The sequence below is a fragment of the Semicossyphus pulcher genome, unplaced genomic scaffold (genome assembly GCF_022749685.1).
Source record: "Semicossyphus pulcher isolate SPU_LCO1_2020_fin unplaced genomic scaffold, fSemPul1.0.p SCAF_21, whole genome shotgun sequence".
In the NCBI taxonomy this organism is placed as follows: domain Eukaryota; kingdom Metazoa; phylum Chordata; class Actinopteri; order Labriformes; family Labridae; genus Semicossyphus; species Semicossyphus pulcher.
The window spans coordinates 13,509,281-13,527,361 of record NW_027211695.1 but is presented as its reverse complement, the minus strand read 5'-3'; the positions used below and the strand labels follow the sequence as shown (position 1 = coordinate 13,527,361).

The 18,081-nt window shown below is 52.6% G+C and overlaps 21 non-coding genes across 21 annotated transcripts; all 21 read left to right on the top strand.

Moving 5' to 3' along the window:
• Positions 1-775: 775 nt before the first annotated feature.
• Positions 776-939, top strand: LOC138601679 (U1 spliceosomal RNA). Its single transcript, XR_011309172.1, has one exon. It is a non-coding gene; the product is annotated as a U1 spliceosomal RNA (small nuclear RNA).
• Positions 940-1,597: 658 nt separating this feature from the next.
• LOC138601678 (U1 spliceosomal RNA) lies at positions 1,598-1,761 on the top strand. Its single transcript, XR_011309171.1, has one exon. It is a non-coding gene; the product is annotated as a U1 spliceosomal RNA (small nuclear RNA).
• A 658-nt stretch (positions 1,762-2,419) lies between these two features.
• Positions 2,420-2,583, top strand: LOC138601584 (U1 spliceosomal RNA). The gene has a single exon (XR_011309082.1). It is a non-coding gene; the product is annotated as a U1 spliceosomal RNA (small nuclear RNA).
• A 658-nt stretch (positions 2,584-3,241) lies between these two features.
• Positions 3,242-3,405, top strand: LOC138601677 (U1 spliceosomal RNA). Its single transcript, XR_011309170.1, has one exon. It is a non-coding gene; the product is annotated as a U1 spliceosomal RNA (small nuclear RNA).
• Positions 3,406-4,064: 659 nt separating this feature from the next.
• Positions 4,065-4,228, top strand: LOC138601402 (U1 spliceosomal RNA). The gene has a single exon (XR_011308912.1). It is a non-coding gene; the product is annotated as a U1 spliceosomal RNA (small nuclear RNA).
• A 658-nt stretch (positions 4,229-4,886) lies between these two features.
• Positions 4,887-5,050, top strand: LOC138601401 (U1 spliceosomal RNA). The gene has a single exon (XR_011308911.1). It is a non-coding gene; the product is annotated as a U1 spliceosomal RNA (small nuclear RNA).
• A 658-nt stretch (positions 5,051-5,708) lies between these two features.
• On the top strand, positions 5,709-5,872 carry LOC138601400 (U1 spliceosomal RNA). The gene has a single exon (XR_011308910.1). It is a non-coding gene; the product is annotated as a U1 spliceosomal RNA (small nuclear RNA).
• Positions 5,873-6,530: 658 nt separating this feature from the next.
• Positions 6,531-6,694, top strand: LOC138601399 (U1 spliceosomal RNA). Its single transcript, XR_011308909.1, has one exon. It is a non-coding gene; the product is annotated as a U1 spliceosomal RNA (small nuclear RNA).
• Positions 6,695-7,352: 658 nt separating this feature from the next.
• LOC138601311 (U1 spliceosomal RNA) lies at positions 7,353-7,516 on the top strand. Its single transcript, XR_011308825.1, has one exon. It is a non-coding gene; the product is annotated as a U1 spliceosomal RNA (small nuclear RNA).
• Positions 7,517-8,174: 658 nt separating this feature from the next.
• On the top strand, positions 8,175-8,338 carry LOC138601609 (U1 spliceosomal RNA). The gene has a single exon (XR_011309106.1). It is a non-coding gene; the product is annotated as a U1 spliceosomal RNA (small nuclear RNA).
• A 658-nt stretch (positions 8,339-8,996) lies between these two features.
• On the top strand, positions 8,997-9,160 carry LOC138601676 (U1 spliceosomal RNA). The gene has a single exon (XR_011309169.1). It is a non-coding gene; the product is annotated as a U1 spliceosomal RNA (small nuclear RNA).
• A 658-nt stretch (positions 9,161-9,818) lies between these two features.
• Positions 9,819-9,982, top strand: LOC138601398 (U1 spliceosomal RNA). The gene has a single exon (XR_011308908.1). It is a non-coding gene; the product is annotated as a U1 spliceosomal RNA (small nuclear RNA).
• Positions 9,983-10,640: 658 nt separating this feature from the next.
• Positions 10,641-10,804, top strand: LOC138601397 (U1 spliceosomal RNA). The gene has a single exon (XR_011308907.1). It is a non-coding gene; the product is annotated as a U1 spliceosomal RNA (small nuclear RNA).
• Positions 10,805-11,462: 658 nt separating this feature from the next.
• Positions 11,463-11,626, top strand: LOC138601395 (U1 spliceosomal RNA). Its single transcript, XR_011308905.1, has one exon. It is a non-coding gene; the product is annotated as a U1 spliceosomal RNA (small nuclear RNA).
• Positions 11,627-12,284: 658 nt separating this feature from the next.
• Positions 12,285-12,448, top strand: LOC138601667 (U1 spliceosomal RNA). The gene has a single exon (XR_011309161.1). It is a non-coding gene; the product is annotated as a U1 spliceosomal RNA (small nuclear RNA).
• Positions 12,449-13,106: 658 nt separating this feature from the next.
• LOC138601656 (U1 spliceosomal RNA) lies at positions 13,107-13,270 on the top strand. Its single transcript, XR_011309150.1, has one exon. It is a non-coding gene; the product is annotated as a U1 spliceosomal RNA (small nuclear RNA).
• Positions 13,271-13,928: 658 nt separating this feature from the next.
• On the top strand, positions 13,929-14,097 carry LOC138601642 (U1 spliceosomal RNA). The gene has a single exon (XR_011309137.1). It is a non-coding gene; the product is annotated as a U1 spliceosomal RNA (small nuclear RNA).
• Positions 14,098-15,303: 1,206 nt separating this feature from the next.
• Positions 15,304-15,467, top strand: LOC138601393 (U1 spliceosomal RNA). The gene has a single exon (XR_011308904.1). It is a non-coding gene; the product is annotated as a U1 spliceosomal RNA (small nuclear RNA).
• Positions 15,468-16,125: 658 nt separating this feature from the next.
• LOC138601392 (U1 spliceosomal RNA) lies at positions 16,126-16,289 on the top strand. Its single transcript, XR_011308903.1, has one exon. It is a non-coding gene; the product is annotated as a U1 spliceosomal RNA (small nuclear RNA).
• A 658-nt stretch (positions 16,290-16,947) lies between these two features.
• On the top strand, positions 16,948-17,111 carry LOC138601391 (U1 spliceosomal RNA). Its single transcript, XR_011308902.1, has one exon. It is a non-coding gene; the product is annotated as a U1 spliceosomal RNA (small nuclear RNA).
• A 658-nt stretch (positions 17,112-17,769) lies between these two features.
• On the top strand, positions 17,770-17,933 carry LOC138601390 (U1 spliceosomal RNA). The gene has a single exon (XR_011308901.1). It is a non-coding gene; the product is annotated as a U1 spliceosomal RNA (small nuclear RNA).
• Positions 17,934-18,081: the final 148 nt, after the last annotated feature.

Below are 18,081 nucleotides of genomic sequence, written 5' to 3'. Positions count from 1 at the left end.
AGGAACGAATTTGATGCATGAAAGTGAACGGATCATTCCGTTCACTGAAAAGATTCGTTCTTTTTGAACGAATCGTTCAGGACCGAAACATCTCTACTGCGTTCGCGCTCTCCCCTGATCGTTGTGTTGAAGGAAAGAGAAAAAAAAGGAGTCCTCCTCGGCTGTGCCTGTGCTGCGCGTTTTCCCGACTGGTGAGTCAGCGTGTTTGTGGGCGTGTTCATTTAGAGGCCTCGGGTTACTTTTGCGGTTAGTCCAGAAAGTGGCAGCCTTGCTGTGCAGAGATGTCTGATGTACGCTGTGAAGCCGCGGTCGCGATGGCAGCAAGAAGTGGGTGCGGCCCTTTGGAGGGGACAGAATGAATTGCGTGTCCTCCTCTCCGAGATTGTTCTGTCTTTGTGGAAGAAATGTGCTCTGGACATTCTTCCCTCGCTGGCATGCTTAGGTTTTAGGCTTGTGCGCGGTTGCTGGACGGTGTTTGCTTTCTCAGAGACAGAAACGGCTTGCCGAGTAGCTATTCCGAGTTGTGTTGTGTCTTTTTTTAATCTCTTTTTTGCTAGAGCAATTAATGCTGGGAGAAGGAAACAAAGGGACAGAGCGTGTGTGCCGCACACCCTGGTCAAATTGCAGCAGTGTTTTGAACTTTTCAGCAACTTTGGTAGCAGGTGAAGGTGAGCTAATGCTAAAGGCCCCCAACTCGGGGATTATGCGTGCTGGGCACCGTCAGCCAGGGGGCCGTGTCTGGGAGTGAGTCCCCTGTCTCTGACGCTTCCAACTCATACTTACCTGGCAGGGGAGATACCACGATCAAGAAGGTGGTTCACCCAGGGCGAGGCTCAGCCATTGCACTGCGGCTGTGCTGACCGCTGCGAATTCCCCAAATGTGGGAATCTCGACTGCATAATTTGTGGTAGTGGGGGACTGCGTTCGCGCTCTCCCCTGATCGTTGTGTTGAAGGAAAGAGAAAAAAAAGGAGTCCTCCTCGGCTGTGCCTGTGCTGCGCGTTTTCCCGACTGGTGAGTCAGCGTGTTTGTGGGCGTGTTCATTTAGAGGCCTCGGGTTACTTTTGCGGTTAGTCCAGAAAGTGGCAGCCTTGCTGTGCAGAGATGTCTGATGTACGCTGTGAAGCCGCGGTCGCGATGGCAGCAAGAAGTGGGTGCGGCCCTTTGGAGGGGACAGAATGAATTGCGTGTCCTCCTCTCCGAGATTGTTCTGTCTTTGTGGAAGAAATGTGCTCTGGACATTCTTCCCTCGCTGGCATGCTTAGGTTTTAGGCTTGTGCGCGGTTGCTGGACGGTGTTTGCTTTCTCAGAGACAGAAACGGCTTGCCGAGTAGCTATTCCGAGTTGTGTTGTGTCTTTTTTTAATCTCTTTTTTGCTAGAGCAATTAATGCTGGGAGAAGGAAACAAAGGGACAGAGCGTGTGTGCCGCACACCCTGGTCAAATTGCAGCAGTGTTTTGAACTTTTCAGCAACTTTGGTAGCAGGTGAAGGTGAGCTAATGCTAAAGGCCCCCAACTCGGGGATTATGCGTGCTGGGCACCGTCAGCCAGGGGGCCGTGTCTGGGAGTGAGTCCCCTGTCTCTGACGCTTCCAACTCATACTTACCTGGCAGGGGAGATACCACGATCAAGAAGGTGGTTCACCCAGGGCGAGGCTCAGCCATTGCACTGCGGCTGTGCTGACCGCTGCGAATTCCCCAAATGTGGGAATCTCGACTGCATAATTTGTGGTAGTGGGGGACTGCGTTCGCGCTCTCCCCTGATCGTTGTGTTGAAGGAAAGAGAAAAAAAAGGAGTCCTCCTCGGCTGTGCCTGTGCTGCGCGTTTTCCCGACTGGTGAGTCAGCGTGTTTGTGGGCGTGTTCATTTAGAGGCCTCGGGTTACTTTTGCGGTTAGTCCAGAAAGTGGCAGCCTTGCTGTGCAGAGATGTCTGATGTACGCTGTGAAGCCGCGGTCGCGATGGCAGCAAGAAGTGGGTGCGGCCCTTTGGAGGGGACAGAATGAATTGCGTGTCCTCCTCTCCGAGATTGTTCTGTCTTTGTGGAAGAAATGTGCTCTGGACATTCTTCCCTCGCTGGCATGCTTAGGTTTTAGGCTTGTGCGCGGTTGCTGGACGGTGTTTGCTTTCTCAGAGACAGAAACGGCTTGCCGAGTAGCTATTCCGAGTTGTGTTGTGTCTTTTTTTAATCTCTTTTTTGCTAGAGCAATTAATGCTGGGAGAAGGAAACAAAGGGACAGAGCGTGTGTGCCGCACACCCTGGTCAAATTGCAGCAGCGTTTTGAACTTTTCAGCAACTTTGGTAGCAGGTGAAGGTGAGCTAATGCTAAAGGCCCCCAACTCGGGGATTATGCGTGCTGGGCACCGTCAGCCAGGGGGCCGTGTCTGGGAGTGAGTCCCCTGTCTCTGACGCTTCCAACTCATACTTACCTGGCAGGGGAGATACCATGATCAAGAAGGTGGTTCACCCAGGGCGAGGCTCAGCCATTGCACTGCGGCTGTGCTGACCGCTGCGAATTCCCCAAATGTGGCAATCTCGACTGCATAATTTGTGGTAGTGGGGGACTGCGTTCGCGCTCTCCCCTGATCGTTGTGTTGAAGGAAAGAGAAAAAAAAGGAGTCCTCCTCGGCTGTGCCTGTGCTGCGCGTTTTCCCGACTGGTGAGTCAGCGTGTTTGTGGGCGTGTTCATTTAGAGGCCTCGGGTTACTTTTGCGGTTAGTCCAGAAAGTGGCAGCCTTGCTGTGCAGAGATGTCTGATGTACGCTGTGAAGCCGCGGTCGCGATGGCAGCAAGAAGTGGGTGCGGCCCTTTGGAGGGGACAGAATGAATTGCGTGTCCTCCTCTCCGAGATTGTTCTGTCTTTGTGGAAGAAATGTGCTCTGGACATTCTTCCCTCGCTGGCATGCTTAGGTTTTAGGCTTGTGCGCGGTTGCTGGACGGTGTTTGCTTTCTCAGAGACAGAAACGGCTTGCCGAGTAGCTATTCCGAGTTGTGTTGTGTCTTTTTTTAATCTCTTTTTTGCTAGAGCAATTAATGCTGGGAGAAGGAAACAAAGGGACAGAGCGTGTGTGCCGCACACCCTGGTCAAATTGCAGCAGTGTTTTGAACTTTTCAGCAACTTTGGTAGCAGGTGAAGGTGAGCTAATGCTAAAGGCCCCCAACTCGGGGATTATGCGTGCTGGGCACCGTCAGCCAGGGGGCCGTGTCTGGGAGTGAGTCCCCTGTCTCTGACGCTTCCAACTCATACTTACCTGGCAGGGGAGATACCACGATCAAGAAGGTGGTTCACCCAGGGCGAGGCTCAGCCATTGCACTGCGGCTGTGCTGACCGCTGCGAATTCCCCAAATGTGGGAATCTCGACTGCATAATTTGTGGTAGTGGGGGACTGCGTTCGCGCTCTCCCCTGATCGTTGTGTTGAAGGAAAGAGGAAAAAAAAGGAGTCCTCCTCGGCTGTGCCTGTGCTGCGCGTTTTCCCGACTGGTGAGTCAGCGTGTTTGTGGGCGTGTTCATTTAGAGGCCTCGGGTTACTTTTGCGGTTAGTCCAGAAAGTGGCAGCCTTGCTGTGCAGAGATGTCTGATGTACGCTGTGAAGCCGCGGTCGCGATGGCAGCAAGAAGTGGGTGCGGCCCTTTGGAGGGGACAGAATGAATTGCGTGTCCTCCTCTCCGAGATTGTTCTGTCTTTGTGGAAGAAATGTGCTCTGGACATTCTTCCCTCGCTGGCATGCTTAGGTTTTAGGCTTGTGCGCGGTTGCTGGACGGTGTTTGCTTTCTCAGAGACAGAAACGGCTTGCCGAGTAGCTATTCCGAGTTGTGTTGTGTCTTTTTTTAATCTCTTTTTTGCTAGAGCAATTAATGCTGGGAGAAGGAAACAAAGGGACAGAGCGTGTGTGCCGCACACCCTGGTCAAATTGCAGCAGTGTTTTGAACTTTTCAGCAACTTTGGTAGCAGGTGAAGGTGAGCTAATGCTAAAGGCCCCCAACTCGGGGATTATGCGTGCTGGGCACCGTCAGCCAGGGGGCCGTGTCTGGGAGTGAGTCCCCTGTCTCTGACGCTTCCAACTCATACTTACCTGGCAGGGGAGATACCATGATCAAGAAGGTGGTTCACCCAGGGCGAGGCTCAGCCATTGCACTGCGGCTGTGCTGACCGCTGCGAATTCCCCAAATGTGGGAATCTCGACTGCATAATTTGTGGTAGTGGGGGACTGCGTTCGCGCTCTCCCCTGATCGTTGTGTTGAAGGAAAGAGAAAAAAAAGGAGTCCTCCTCGGCTGTGCCTGTGCTGCACGTTTTCCCGACTGGTGAGTCAGCGTGTTTGTGGGCGTGTTCATTTAGAGGCCTCGGGTTACTTTTGCGGTTAGTCCAGAAAGTGGCAGCCTTGCTGTGCAGAGATGTCTGATGTACGCTGTGAAGCCGCGGTCGCGATGGCAGCAAGAAGTGGGTGCGGCCCTTTGGAGGGGACAGAATGAATTGCGTGTCCTCCTCTCCGAGATTGTTCTGTCTTTGTGGAAGAAATGTGCTCTGGACATTCTTCCCTCGCTGGCATGCTTAGGTTTTAGGCTTGTGCGCGGTTGCTGGACGGTGTTTGCTTTCTCAGAGACAGAAACGGCTTGCCGAGTAGCTATTCCGAGTTGTGTTGTGTCTTTTTTTAATCTCTTTTTTGCTAGAGCAATTAATGCTGGGAGAAGGAAACAAAGGGACAGAGCGTGTGTGCCGCACACCCTGGTCAAATTGCAGCAGTGTTTTGAACTTTTCAGCAACTTTGGTAGCAGGTGAAGGTGAGCTAATGCTAAAGGCCCCCAACTCGGGGATTATGCGTGCTGGGCACCGTCAGCCAGGGGGCCGTGTCTGGGAGTGAGTCCCCTGTCTCTGACGCTTCCAACTCATACTTACCTGGCAGGGGAGATACCATGATCAAGAAGGTGGTTCACCCAGGGCGAGGCTCAGCCATTGCACTGCGGCTGTGCTGACCGCTGCGAATTCCCCAAATGTGGGAATCTCGACTGCATAATTTGTGGTAGTGGGGGACTGCGTTCGCGCTCTCCCCTGATCGTTGTGTTGAAGGAAAGAGAAAAAAAAGGAGTCCTCCTCGGCTGTGCCTGTGCTGCGCGTTTTCCCGACTGGTGAGTCAGCGTGTTTGTGGGCGTGTTCATTTAGAGGCCTCGGGTTACTTTTGCGGTTAGTCCAGAAAGTGGCAGCCTTGCTGTGCAGAGATGTCTGATGTACGCTGTGAAGCCGCGGTCGCGATGGCAGCAAGAAGTGGGTGCGGCCCTTTGGAGGGGACAGAATGAATTGCGTGTCCTCCTCTCCGAGATTGTTCTGTCTTTGTGGAAGAAATGTGCTCTGGACATTCTTCCCTCGCTGGCATGCTTAGGTTTTAGGCTTGTGCGCGGTTGCTGGACGGTGTTTGCTTTCTCAGAGACAGAAACGGCTTGCCGAGTAGCTATTCCGAGTTGTGTTGTGTCTTTTTTTAATCTCTTTTTTGCTAGAGCAATTAATGCTGGGAGAAGGAAACAAAGGGACAGAGCGTGTGTGCCGCACACCTTGGTCAAATTGCAGCAGTGTTTTGAACTTTTCAGCAACTTTGGTAGCAGGTGAAGGTGAGCTAATGCTAAAGGCCCCCAACTCGGGGATTATGCGTGCTGGGCACCGTCAGCCAGGGGGCCGTGTCTGGGAGTGAGTCCCCTGTCTCTGACGCTTCCAACTCATACTTACCTGGCAGGGGAGATACCATGATCAAGAAGGTGGTTCACCCAGGGCGAGGCTCAGCCATTGCACTGCGGCTGTGCTGACCGCTGCGAATTCCCCAAATGTGGGAATCTCGACTGCATAATTTGTGGTAGTGGGGGACTGCGTTCGCGCTCTCCCCTGATCGTTGTGTTGAAGGAAAGAGAAAAAAAAGGAGTCCTCCTCGGCTGTGCCTGTGCTGCGCGTTTTCCCGACTGGTGAGTCAGCGTGTTTGTGGGCGTGTTCATTTAGAGGCCTCGGGTTACTTTTGCGGTTAGTCCAGAAAGTGGCAGCCTTGCTGTGCAGAGATGTCTGATGTACGCTGTGAAGCCGCGGTCGCGATGGCAGCAAGAAGTGGGTGCGGCCCTTTGGAGGGGACAGAATGAATTGCGTGTCCTCCTCTCCGAGATTGTTCTGTCTTTGTGGAAGAAATGTGCTCTGGACATTCTTCCCTCGCTGGCATGCTTAGGTTTTAGGCTTGTGCGCGGTTGCTGGACGGTGTTTGCTTTCTCAGAGACAGAAACGGCTTGCCGAGTAGCTATTCCGAGTTGTGTTGTGTCTTTTTTTAATCTCTTTTTTGCTAGAGCAATTAATGCTGGGAGAAGGAAACAAAGGGACAGAGCGTGTGTGCCGCACACCCTGGTCAAATTGCAGCAGTGTTTTGAACTTTTCAGCAACTTTGGTAGCAGGTGAAGGTGAGCTAATGCTAAAGGCCCCCAACTCGGGGATTATGCGTGCTGGGCACCGTCAGCCAGGGGGCCGTGTCTGGGAGTGAGTCCCCTGTCTCTGACGCTTCCAACTCATACTTACCTGGCAGGGGAGATACCATGATCAAGAAGGTGGTTCACCCAGGGCGAGGCTCAGCCATTGCACTGCGGCTGTGCTGACCGCTGCGAATTCCCCAAATGTGGGAATCTCGACTGCATAATTTGTGGTAGTGGGGGACTGCGTTCGCGCTCTCCCCTGATCGTTGTGTTGAAGGAAAGAGAAAAAAAAGGAGTCCTCCTCGGCTGTGCCTGTGCTGCGCGTTTTCCCGACTGGTGAGTCAGCGTGTTTGTGGGCGTGTTCATTTAGAGGCCTCGGGTTACTTTTGCAGTTAGTCCAGAAAGTGGCAGCCTTGCTGTGCAGAGATGTCTGATGTACGCTGTGAAGCCGCGGTCGCGATGGCAGCAAGAAGTGGGTGCGGCCCTTTGGAGGGGACAGAATGAATTGCGTGTCCTCCTCTCCGAGATTGTTCTGTCTTTGTGGAAGAAATGTGCTCTGGACATTCTTCCCTCGCTGGCATGCTTAGGTTTTAGGCTTGTGCGCGGTTGCTGGACGGTGTTTGCTTTCTCAGAGACAGAAACGGCTTGCCGAGTAGCTATTCCGAGTTGTGTTGTGTCTTTTTTTAATCTCTTTTTTGCTAGAGCAATTAATGCTGGGAGAAGGAAACAAAGGGACAGAGCGTGTGTGCCGCACACCCTGGTCAAATTGCAGCAGTGTTTTGAACTTTTCAGCAACTTTGGTAGCAGGTGAAGGTGAGCTAATGCTAAAGGCCCCCAACTCGGGGATTATGCGTGCTGGGCACCGTCAGCCAGGGGGCCGTGTCTGGGAGTGAGTCCCCTGTCTCTGACGCTTCCAACTCATACTTACCTGGCAGGGGAGATACCACGATCAAGAAGGTGGTTCACCCAGGGCGAGGCTCAGCCATTGCACTGCGGCTGTGCTGACCGCTGCGAATTCCCCAAATGTGGGAATCTCGACTGCATAATTTTTGGTAGTGGGGGACTGCGTTCGCGCTCTCCCCTGATCGTTGTGTTGAAGGAAAGAGAAAAAAAAGGAGTCCTCCTCGGCTGTGCCTGTGCTGCGCGTTTTCCCGACTGGTGAGTCAGCGTGTTTGTGGGCGTGTTCATTTAGAGGCCTCGGGTTACTTTTGCGGTTAGTCCAGAAAGTGGCAGCCTTGCTGTGCAGAGATGTCTGATGTACGCTGTGAAGCCGCGGTCGCGATGGCAGCAAGAAGTGGGTGCGGCCCTTTGGAGGGGACAGAATGAATTGCGTGTCCTCCTCTCCGAGATTGTTCTGTCTTTGTGGAAGAAATGTGCTCTGGACATTCTTCCCTCGCTGGCATGCTTAGGTTTTAGGCTTGTGCGCGGTTGCTGGACGGTGTTTGCTTTCTCAGAGACAGAAACGGCTTGCCGAGTAGCTATTCCGAGTTGTGTTGTGTCTTTTTTTAATCTCTTTTTTGCTAGAGCAATTAATGCTGGGAGAAGGAAACAAAGGGACAGAGCGTGTGTGCCGCACACCCTGGTCAAATTGCAGCAGTGTTTTGAACTTTTCAGCAACTTTGGTAGCAGGTGAAGGTGAGCTAATGCTAAAGGCCCCCAACTCGGGGATTATGCGTGCTGGGCACCGTCAGCCAGGGGGCCGTGTCTGGGAGTGAGTCCCCTGTCTCTGACGCTTCCAACTCATACTTACCTGGCAGGGGAGATACCATGATCAAGAAGGTGGTTCACCCAGGGCGAGGCTCAGCCATTGCACTGCGGCTGTGCTGACCGCTGCGAATTCCCCAAATGTGGGAATCTCGACTGCATAATTTGTGGTAGTGGGGCACTGCGTTCGCGCTCTCCCCTGATCGTTGTGTTGAAGGAAAGAGAAAAAAAAGGAGTCCTCCTCGGCTGTGCCTGTGCTGCGCGTTTTCCCGACTGGTGAGTCAGCGTGTTTGTGGGCGTGTTCATTTAGAGGCCTCGGGTTACTTTTGCGGTTAGTCCAGAAAGTGGCAGCCTTGCTGTGCAGAGATGTCTGATGTACGCTGTGAAGCCGCGGTCGCGATGGCAGCAAGAAGTGGGTGCGGCCCTTTGGAGGGGACAGAATGAATTGCGTGTCCTCCTCTCCGAGATTGTTCTGTCTTTGTGGAAGAAATGTGCTCTGGACATTCTTCCCTCGCTGGCATGCTTAGGTTTTAGGCTTGTGCGCGGTTGCTGGACGGTGTTTGCTTTCTCAGAGACAGAAACGGCTTGCCGAGTAGCTATTCCGAGTTGTGTTGTGTCTTTTTTTAATCTCTTTTTTGCTAGAGCAATTAATGCTGGGAGAAGGAAACAAAGGGACAGAGCGTGTGTGCCGCACACCCTGGTCAAATTGCAGCAGTGTTTTGAACTTTTCAGCAACTTTGGTAGCAGGTGAAGGTGAGCTAATGCTAAAGGCCCCCAACTCGGGGATTATGCGTGCTGGGCACCGTCAGCCAGGGGGCCGTGTCTGGGAGTGAGTCCCCTGTCTCTGACGCTTCCAACTCATACTTACCTGGCAGGGGAGATACCACGATCAAGAAGGTGGTTCACCCAGGGCGAGGCTCAGCCATTGCACTGCGGCTGTGCTGACCGCTGCGAATTCCCCAAATGTGGGAATCTCGACTGCATAATTTGTGGTAGTGGGGGACTGCGTTCGCGCTCTCCCCTGATCGTTGTGTTGAAGGAAAGAGAAAAAAAAGGAGTCCTCCTCGGCTGTGCCTGTGCTGCGCGTTTTCCCGACTGGTGAGTCAGCGTGTTTGTGGGCGTGTTCATTTAGAGGCCTCGGGTTACTTTTGCGGTTAGTCCAGAAAGTGGCAGCCTTGCTGTGCAGAGATGTCTGATGTACGCTGTGAAGCCGCGGTCGCGATGGCAGCAAGAAGTGGGTGCGGCCCTTTGGAGGGGACAGAATGAATTGCGTGTCCTCCTCTCCGAGATTGTTCTGTCTTTGTGGAAGAAATGTGCTCTGGACATTCTTCCCTCGCTGGCATGCTTAGGTTTTAGGCTTGTGCGCGGTTGCTGGACGGTGTTTGCTTTCTCAGAGACAGAAACGGCTTGCCGAGTAGCTATTCCGAGTTGTGTTGTGTCTTTTTTTAATCTCTTTTTTGCTAGAGCAATTAATGCTGGGAGAAGGAAACAAAGGGATAGAGCGTGTGTGCCGCACACCCTGGTCAAATTGCAGCAGTGTTTTGAACTTTTCAGCAACTTTGGTAGCAGGTGAAGGTGAGCTAATGCTAAAGGCCCCCAACTCGGGGATTATGCGTGCTGGGCACCGTCAGCCAGGGGGCCGTGTCTGGGAGTGAGTCCCCTGTCTCTGACGCTTCCAACTCATACTTACCTGGCAGGGGAGATACCATGATCAAGAAGGTGGTTCACCCAGGGCGAGGCTCAGCCATTGCACTGCGGCTGTGCTGACCGCTGCGAATTCCCCAAATGTGGGAATCTCGACTGCATAATTTGTGGTAGTGGGGGACTGCGTTCGCGCTCTCCCCTGATCGTTGTGTTGAAGGAAAGAGAAAAAAAAGGAGTCCTCCTCGGCTGTGCCTGTGCTGCGCGTTTTCCCGACTGGTGAGTCAGCGTGTTTGTGGGCGTGTTCATTTAGAGGCCTCGGGTTACTTTTGCGGTTAGTCCAGAAAGTGGCAGCCTTGCTGTGCAGAGATGTCTGATGTACGCTGTGAAGCCGCGGTCGCGATGGCAGCAAGAAGTGGGTGCGGCCCTTTGGAGGGGACAGAATGAATTGCGTGTCCTCCTCTCCGAGATTGTTCTGTCTTTGTGGAAGAAATGTGCTCTGGACATTCTTCCCTCGCTGGCATGCTTAGGTTTTAGGCTTGTGCGCGGTTGCTGGACGGTGTTTGCTTTCTCAGAGACAGAAACGGCTTGCCGAGTAGCTATTCCGAGTTGTGTTGTGTCTTTTTTTAATCTCTTTTTTGCTAGAGCAATTAATGCTGGGAGAAGGAAACAAAGGGACAGAGCGTGTGTGCCGCACACCCTGGTCAAATTGCAGCAGTGTTTTGAACTTTTCAGCAACTTTGGTAGCAGGTGAAGGTGAGCTAATGCTAAAGGCCCCCAACTCGGGGATTATGCGTGCTGGGCACCGTCAGCCAGGGGGCCGTGTCTGGGAGTGAGTCCCCTGTCTCTGACGCTTCCAACTCATACTTACCTGGCAGGGGAGATACCATGATCAAGAAGGTGGTTCACCCAGGGCGAGGCTCAGCCATTGCACTGCGGCTGTGCTGACCGCTGCGAATTCCCCAAATGTGGGAATCTCGACTGCATAATTTGTGGTAGTGGGGGACTGCGTTCGCGCTCTCCCCTGATCGTTGTGTTGAAGGAAAGAGAAAAAAAAGGAGTCCTCCTCGGCTGTGCCTGTGCTGCGCGTTTTCCCGACTGGTGAGTCAGCGTGTTTGTGGGCGTGTTCATTTAGAGGCCTCGGGTTACTTTTGCGGTTAGTCCAGAAAGTGGCAGCCTTGCTGTGCAGAGATGTCTGATGTACGCTGTGAAGCCGCGGTCGCGATGGCAGCAAGAAGTGGGTGCGGCCCTTTGGAGGGGACAGAATGAATTGCGTGTCCTCCTCTCCGAGATTGTTCTGTCTTTGTGGAAGAAATGTGCTCTGGACATTCTTCCCTCGCTGGCATGCTTAGGTTTTAGGCTTGTGCGCGGTTGCTGGACGGTGTTTGCTTTCTCAGAGACAGAAACGGCTTGCCGAGTAGCTATTCCGAGTTGTGTTGTGTCTTTTTTTAATCTCTTTTTTGCTAGAGCAATTAATGCTGGGAGAAGGAAACAAAGGGACAGAGCGTGTGTGCCGCACACCCTGGTCAAATTGCAGCAGTGTTTTGAACTTTTCAGCAACTTTGGTAGCAGGTGAAGGTGAGCTAATGCTAAAGGCCCCCAACTCGGGGATTATGCGTGCTGGGCACCGTCAGCCAGGGGGCCGTGTCTGGGAGTGAGTCCCCTGTCTCTGACGCTTCCAACTCATACTTACCTGGCAGGGGAGATACCATGATCAAGAAGGTGGTTCACCCAGGGCGAGGCTCAGCCATTGCACTGCGGCTGTGCTGACCGCTGCGAATTCCCCAAATGTGGGAATCTCGACTGCATAATTTGTGGTAGTGGGGGACTGCGTTCGCGCTCTCCCCTGATCGTTGTGTTGAAGGAAAGAGAAAAAAAAGGAGTCCTCCTCGGCTGTGCCTGTGCTGCGCGTTTTCCCGACTGGTGAGTCAGCGTGTTTGTGGGCGTGTTCATTTAGAGGCCTCGGGTTACTTTTGCAGTTAGTCCAGAAAGTGGCAGCCTTGCTGTGCAGAGATGTCTGATGTACGCTGTGAAGCCGCGGTCGCGATGGCAGCAAGAAGTGGGTGCGGCCCTTTGGAGGGGACAGAATGAATTGCGTGTCCTCCTCTCCGAGATTGTTCTGTCTTTGTGGAAGAAATGTGCTCTGGACATTCTTCCCTCGCTGGCATGCTTAGGTTTTAGGCTTGTGCGCGGTTGCTGGACGGTGTTTGCTTTCTCAGAGACAGAAACGGCTTGCCGAGTAGCTATTCCGAGTTGTGTTGTGTCTTTTTTTAATCTCTTTTTTGCTAGAGCAATTAATGCTGGGAGAAGGAAACAAAGGGACAGAGCGTGTGTGCCGCACACCCTGGTCAAATTGCAGCAGTGTTTTGAACTTTTCAGCAACTTTGGTAGCAGGTGAAGGTGAGCTAATGCTAAAGGCCCCCAACTCGGGGATTATGCGTGCTGGGCACCGTCAGCCAGGGGGCCGTGTCTGGGAGTGAGTCCCCTGTCTCTGACGCTTCCAACTCATACTTACCTGGCAGGGGAGATACCACGATCAAGAAGGTGGTTCACCCAGGGCGAGGCTCAGCCATTGCACTGCGGCTGTGCTGACCGCTGCGAATTCCCCAAATGTGGGAATCTCGACTGCATAATTTGTGGTAGTGGGGGACTGCGTTCGCGCTCTCCCCTGATCGTTGTGTTGAAGGAAAGAGAAAAAAAAGGAGTCCTCCTCGGCTGTGCCTGTGCTGCGCGTTTTCCCGACTGGTGAGTCAGCGTGTTTGTGGGCGTGTTCATTTAGAGGCCTCGGGTTACTTTTGCGGTTAGTCCAGAAAGTGGCAGCCTTGCTGTGCAGAGATGTCTGATGTACGCTGTGAAGCCGCGGTCGCGATGGCAGCAAGAAGTGGGTGCGGCCCTTTGGAGGGGACAGAATGAATTGCGTGTCCTCCTCTCCGAGATTGTTCTGTCTTTGTGGAAGAAATGTGCTCTGGACATTCTTCCCTCGCTGGCATGCTTAGGTTTTAGGCTTGTGCGCGGTTGCTGGACGGTGTTTGCTTTCTCAGAGACAGAAACGGCTTGCCGAGTAGCTATTCCGAGTTGTGTTGTGTCTTTTTTTAATCTCTTTTTTGCTAGAGCAATTAATGCTGGGAGAAGGAAACAAAGGGACAGAGCGTGTGTGCCGCACACCCTGGTCAAATTGCAGCAGTGTTTTGAACTTTTCAGCAACTTTGGTAGCAGGTGAAGGTGAGCTAATGCTAAAGGCCCCCAACTCGGGGATTATGCGTGCTGGGCACCGTCAGCCAGGGGGCCGTGTATGGGAGTGAGTCCCCTGTCTCTGACGCTTCCAACTCATACTTACCTGGCAGGGGAGATACCACGATCAAGAAGGTGGTTCACCCAGGGCGAGGCTCAGCCATTGCACTGCGGCTGTGCTGACCGCTGCGAATTCCCCAAATGTGGGAATCTCGACTGCATAATTTGTGGTAGTGGGGGACTGCGTTCGCGCTCTCCCCTGATCGTTGTGTTGAAGGAAAGAGAAAAAAAAGGAGTCCTCCTCGGCTGTGCCTGTGCTGCGCGTTTTCCCGACTGGTGAGTCAGCGTGTTTGTGGGCGTGTTCATTTAGAGGCCTCGGGTTACTTTTGCGGTTAGTCCAGAAAGTGGCAGCCTTGCTGTGCAGAGATGTCTGATGTACGCTGTGAAGCCGCGGTCGCGATGGCAGCAAGAAGTGGGTGCGGCCCTTTGGAGGGGACAGAATGAATTGCGTGTCCTCCTCTCCGAGATTGTTCTGTCTTTGTGGAAGAAATGTGCTCTGGACATTCTTCCCTCGCTGGCATGCTTAGGTTTTAGGCTTGTGCGCGGTTGCTGGACGGTGTTTGCTTTCTCAGAGACAGAAACGGCTTGCCGAGTAGCTATTCCGAGTTGTGTTGTGTCTTTTTTTAATCTCTTTTTTGCTAGAGCAATTAATGCTGGGAGAAGGAAACAAAGGGACAGAGCGTGTGTGCCGCACACCCTGGTCAAATTGCAGCAGTGTTTTGAACTTTTCAGCAACTTTGGTAGCAGGTGAAGGTGAGCTAATGCTAAAGGCCCCCAACTCGGGGATTATGCGTGCTGGGCACCGTCAGCCAGGGGGCCGTGTCTGGGAGTGAGTCCCCTGTCTCTGACGCTTCCAACTCATACTTACCTGGCAGGGGAGATACCATGATCAAGAAGGTGGTTCACCCAGGGCGAGGCTCAGCCATTGCACTGCGGCTGTGCTGACCGCTGCGAATTCCCCAAATGTGGGAATCTCGACTGCATAATTTGTGGTAGTGGGGGACTGCGTTCTAGAGATGTCAACTCTCGTTCACTTCAGTGACCCGGATCTTCGGATCTCGTTCAGCTGAACGATTCGTTCATTACATTCGTTCACCAGGTCGTTCAGTGACATTTCCGGTTTACCTGTAACTCACTCACTCTCACTCGTTCATGAACGATACGGCTCCCATTGCATTACTGGTCTTCTTGTTCAATCATCACAATATAACAGTTACTTCGCCCAACTATATTAAAAAGAAAATATTATAATATTTATATAAAAATAAACATTCATGTGTTATCTCATCTTGCTGTTGTGTCAGTTTATTTTTGAGATGTTGTAATACCGTTTCTAGTATTGTACTTTACTTTATTTCTTTATTTCAGACACATAAGTCCATATCTGTACTCGTGCTAACATCAATCAGTCTGGTTTTCTAAAAGAAGTGGGGAGCCGCGAGAGGAGCCAAGTGAACGAAAGGAACGAATTTGATGCATGAAAGTGAACGGATCATTCCGTTCACTGAAAAGATTCGTTCTTTTTGAACGAATCGTTCAGGACCGAAACATCTCTACTGCGTTCGCGCTCTCCCCTGATCGTTGTGTTGAAGGAAAGAGAAAAAAAAGGAGTCCTCCTCGGCTGTGCCTGTGCTGCGCGTTTTCCCGACTGGTGAGTCAGCGTGTTTGTGGGCGTGTTCATTTAGAGGCCTCGGGTTACTTTTGCGGTTAGTCCAGAAAGTGGCAGCCTTGCTGTGCAGAGATGTCTGATGTACGCTGTGAAGCCGCGGTCGCGATGGCAGCAAGAAGTGGGTGCGGCCCTTTGGAGGGGACAGAATGAATTGCGTGTCCTCCTCTCCGAGATTGTTCTGTCTTTGTGGAAGAAATGTGCTCTGGACATTCTTCCCTCGCTGGCATGCTTAGGTTTTAGGCTTGTGCGCGGTTGCTGGACGGTGTTTGCTTTCTCAGAGACAGAAACGGCTTGCCGAGTAGCTATTCCGAGTTGTGTTGTGTCTTTTTTTAATCTCTTTTTTGCTAGAGCAATTAATGCTGGGAGAAGGAAACAAAGGGACAGAGCGTGTGTGCCGCACACCCTGGTCAAATTGCAGCAGTGTTTTGAACTTTTCAGCAACTTTGGTAGCAGGTGAAGGTGAGCTAATGCTAAAGGCCCCCAACTCGGGGATTATGCGTGCTGGGCACCGTCAGCCAGGGGGCCGTGTCTGGGAGTGAGTCCCCTGTCTCTGACGCTTCCAACTCATACTTACCTGGCAGGGGAGATACCATGATCAAGAAGGTGGTTCACCCAGGGCGAGGCTCAGCCATTGCACTGCGGCTGTGCTGACCGCTGCGAATTCCCCAAATGTGGGAATCTCGACTGCATAATTTGTGGTAGTGGGGGACTGCGTTCGCGCTCTCCCCTGATCGTTGTGTTGAAGGAAAGAGAAAAAAAAGGAGTCCTCCTCGGCTGTGCCTGTGCTGCGCGTTTTCCCGACTGGTGAGTCAGCGTGTTTGTGGGCGTGTTCATTTAGAGGCCTCGGGTTACTTTTGCGGTTAGTCCAGAAAGTGGCAGCCTTGCTGTGCAGAGATGTCTGATGTACGCTGTGAAGCCGCGGTCGCGATGGCAGCAAGAAGTGGGTGCGGCCCTTTGGAGGGGACAGAATGAATTGCGTGTCCTCCTCTCCGAGATTGTTCTGTCTTTGTGGAAGAAATGTGCTCTGGACATTCTTCCCTCGCTGGCATGCTTAGGTTTTAGGCTTGTGCGCGGTTGCTGGACGGTGTTTGCTTTCTCAGAGACAGAAACGGCTTGCCGAGTAGCTATTCCGAGTTGTGTTGTGTCTTTTTTTAATCTCTTTTTTGCTAGAGCAATTAATGCTGGGAGAAGGAAACAAAGGGACAGAGCGTGTGTGCCGCACACCCTGGTCAAATTGCAGCAGTGTTTTGAACTTTTCAGCAACTTTGGTAGCAGGTGAAGGTGAGCTAATGCTAAAGGCCCCCAACTCGGGGATTATGCGTGCTGGGCACCGTCAGCCAGGGGGCCGTGTCTGGGAGTGAGTCCCCTGTCTCTGACGCTTCCAACTCATACTTACCTGGCAGGGGAGATACCATGATCAAGAAGGTGGTTCACCCAGGGCGAGGCTCAGCCATTGCACTGCGGCTGTGCTGACCGCTGCGAATTCCCCAAATGTGGGAATCTCGACTGCATAATTTGTGGTAGTGGGGGACTGCGTTCGCGCTCTCCCCTGATCGTTGTGTTGAAGGAAAGAGAAAAAAAAGGAGTCCTCCTCGGCTGTGCCTGTGCTGCGCGTTTTCCCGACTGGTGAGTCAGCGTGTTTGTGGGCGTGTTCATTTAGAGGCCTCGGGTTACTTTTGCGGTTAGTCCAGAAAGTGGCAGCCTTGCTGTGCAGAGATGTCTGATGTACGCTGTGAAGCCGCGGTCGCGATGGCAGCAAGAAGTGGGTGCGGCCCTTTGGAGGGGACAGAATGAATTGCGTGTCCTCCTCTCCGAGATTGTTCTGTCTTTGTGGAAGAAATGTGCTCTGGACATTCTTCCCTCGCTGGCATGCTTAGGTTTTAGGCTTGTGCGCGGTTGCTGGACGGTGTTTGCTTTCTCAGAGACAGAAACGGCTTGCCGAGTAGCTATTCCGAGTTGTGTTGTGTCTTTTTTTAATCTCTTTTTTGCTAGAGCAATTAATGCTGGGAGAAGGAAACAAAGGGACAGAGCGTGTGTGCCGCACACCCTGGTCAAATTGCAGCAGTGTTTTGAACTTTTCAGCAACTTTGGTAGCAGGTGAAGGTGAGCTAATGCTAAAGGCCCCCAACTCGGGGATTATGCGTGCTGGGCACCGTCAGCCAGGGGGCCGTGTCTGGGAGTGAGTCCCCTGTCTCTGACGCTTCCAACTCATACTTACCTGGCAGGGGAGATACCATGATCAAGAAGGTGGTTCACCCAGGGCGAGGCTCAGCCATTGCACTGCGGCTGTGCTGACCGCTGCGAATTCCCCAAATGTGGGAATCTCGACTGCATAATTTGTGGTAGTGGGGGACTGCGTTCGCGCTCTCCCCTGATCGTTGTGTTGAAGGAAAGAGAAAAAAAAGGAGTCCTCCTCGGCTGTGCCTGTGCTGCGCGTTTTCCCGACTGGTGAGTCAGCGTGTTTGTGGGCGTGTTCATTTAGAGGCCTCGGGTTACTTTTGCAGTTAGTCCAGAAAGTGGCAGCCTTGCTGTGCAGAGATGTCTGATGTACGCTGTGAAGCCGCGGTCGCGATGGCAGCAAGAAGTGGGTGCGGCCCTTTGGAGGGGACAGAATGAATTGCGTGTCCTCCTCTCCGAGATTGTTCTGTCTTTGTGGAAGAAATGTGCTCTGGACATTCTTCCCTCGCTGGCATGCTTAGGTTTTAGGCTTGTGCGCGGTTGCTGGACGGTGTTTGCTTTCTCAGAGACAGAAACGGCTTGCCGAGTAGCTATTCCGAGTTGTGTTGTGTCTTTTTTTAATCTCTTTTTTGCTAGAGCAATTAATGCTGGGAGAAGGAAACAAAGGGACAGAGCGTGTGTGCCGCACACCCTGGTCAAATTGCAGCAGTGTTTTGAACTTTTCAGCAACTTTGGTAGCAGGTGAAGGTGAGCTAATGCTAAAGGCCCCCAACTCGGGGATTATGCGTGCTGGGCACCGTCAGCCAGGGGGCCGTGTCTGGGAGTGAGTCCCCTGTCTCTGACGCTTCCAACTCATACTTACCTGGCAGGGGAGATACCATGATCAAGAAGGTGGTTCACCCAGGGCGAGGCTCAGCCATTGCACTGCGGCTGTGCTGACCGCTGCGAATTCCCCAAATGTGGGAATCTCGACTGCATAATTTGTGGTAGTGGGGGACTGCGTTCGCGCTCTCCCCTGATCGTTGTGTTGAAGGAAAGAGAAAAAAAAGGAGTCCTCCTCGGCTGTGCCTGTGCTGCGCGTTTTCCCGACTGGTGAGTCAGCGTGTTTGTGGGCGTGTTCATTTAGAGGCCTCGGGTTACTTTTGCGGTTAGTCCAGAAAGTGGCA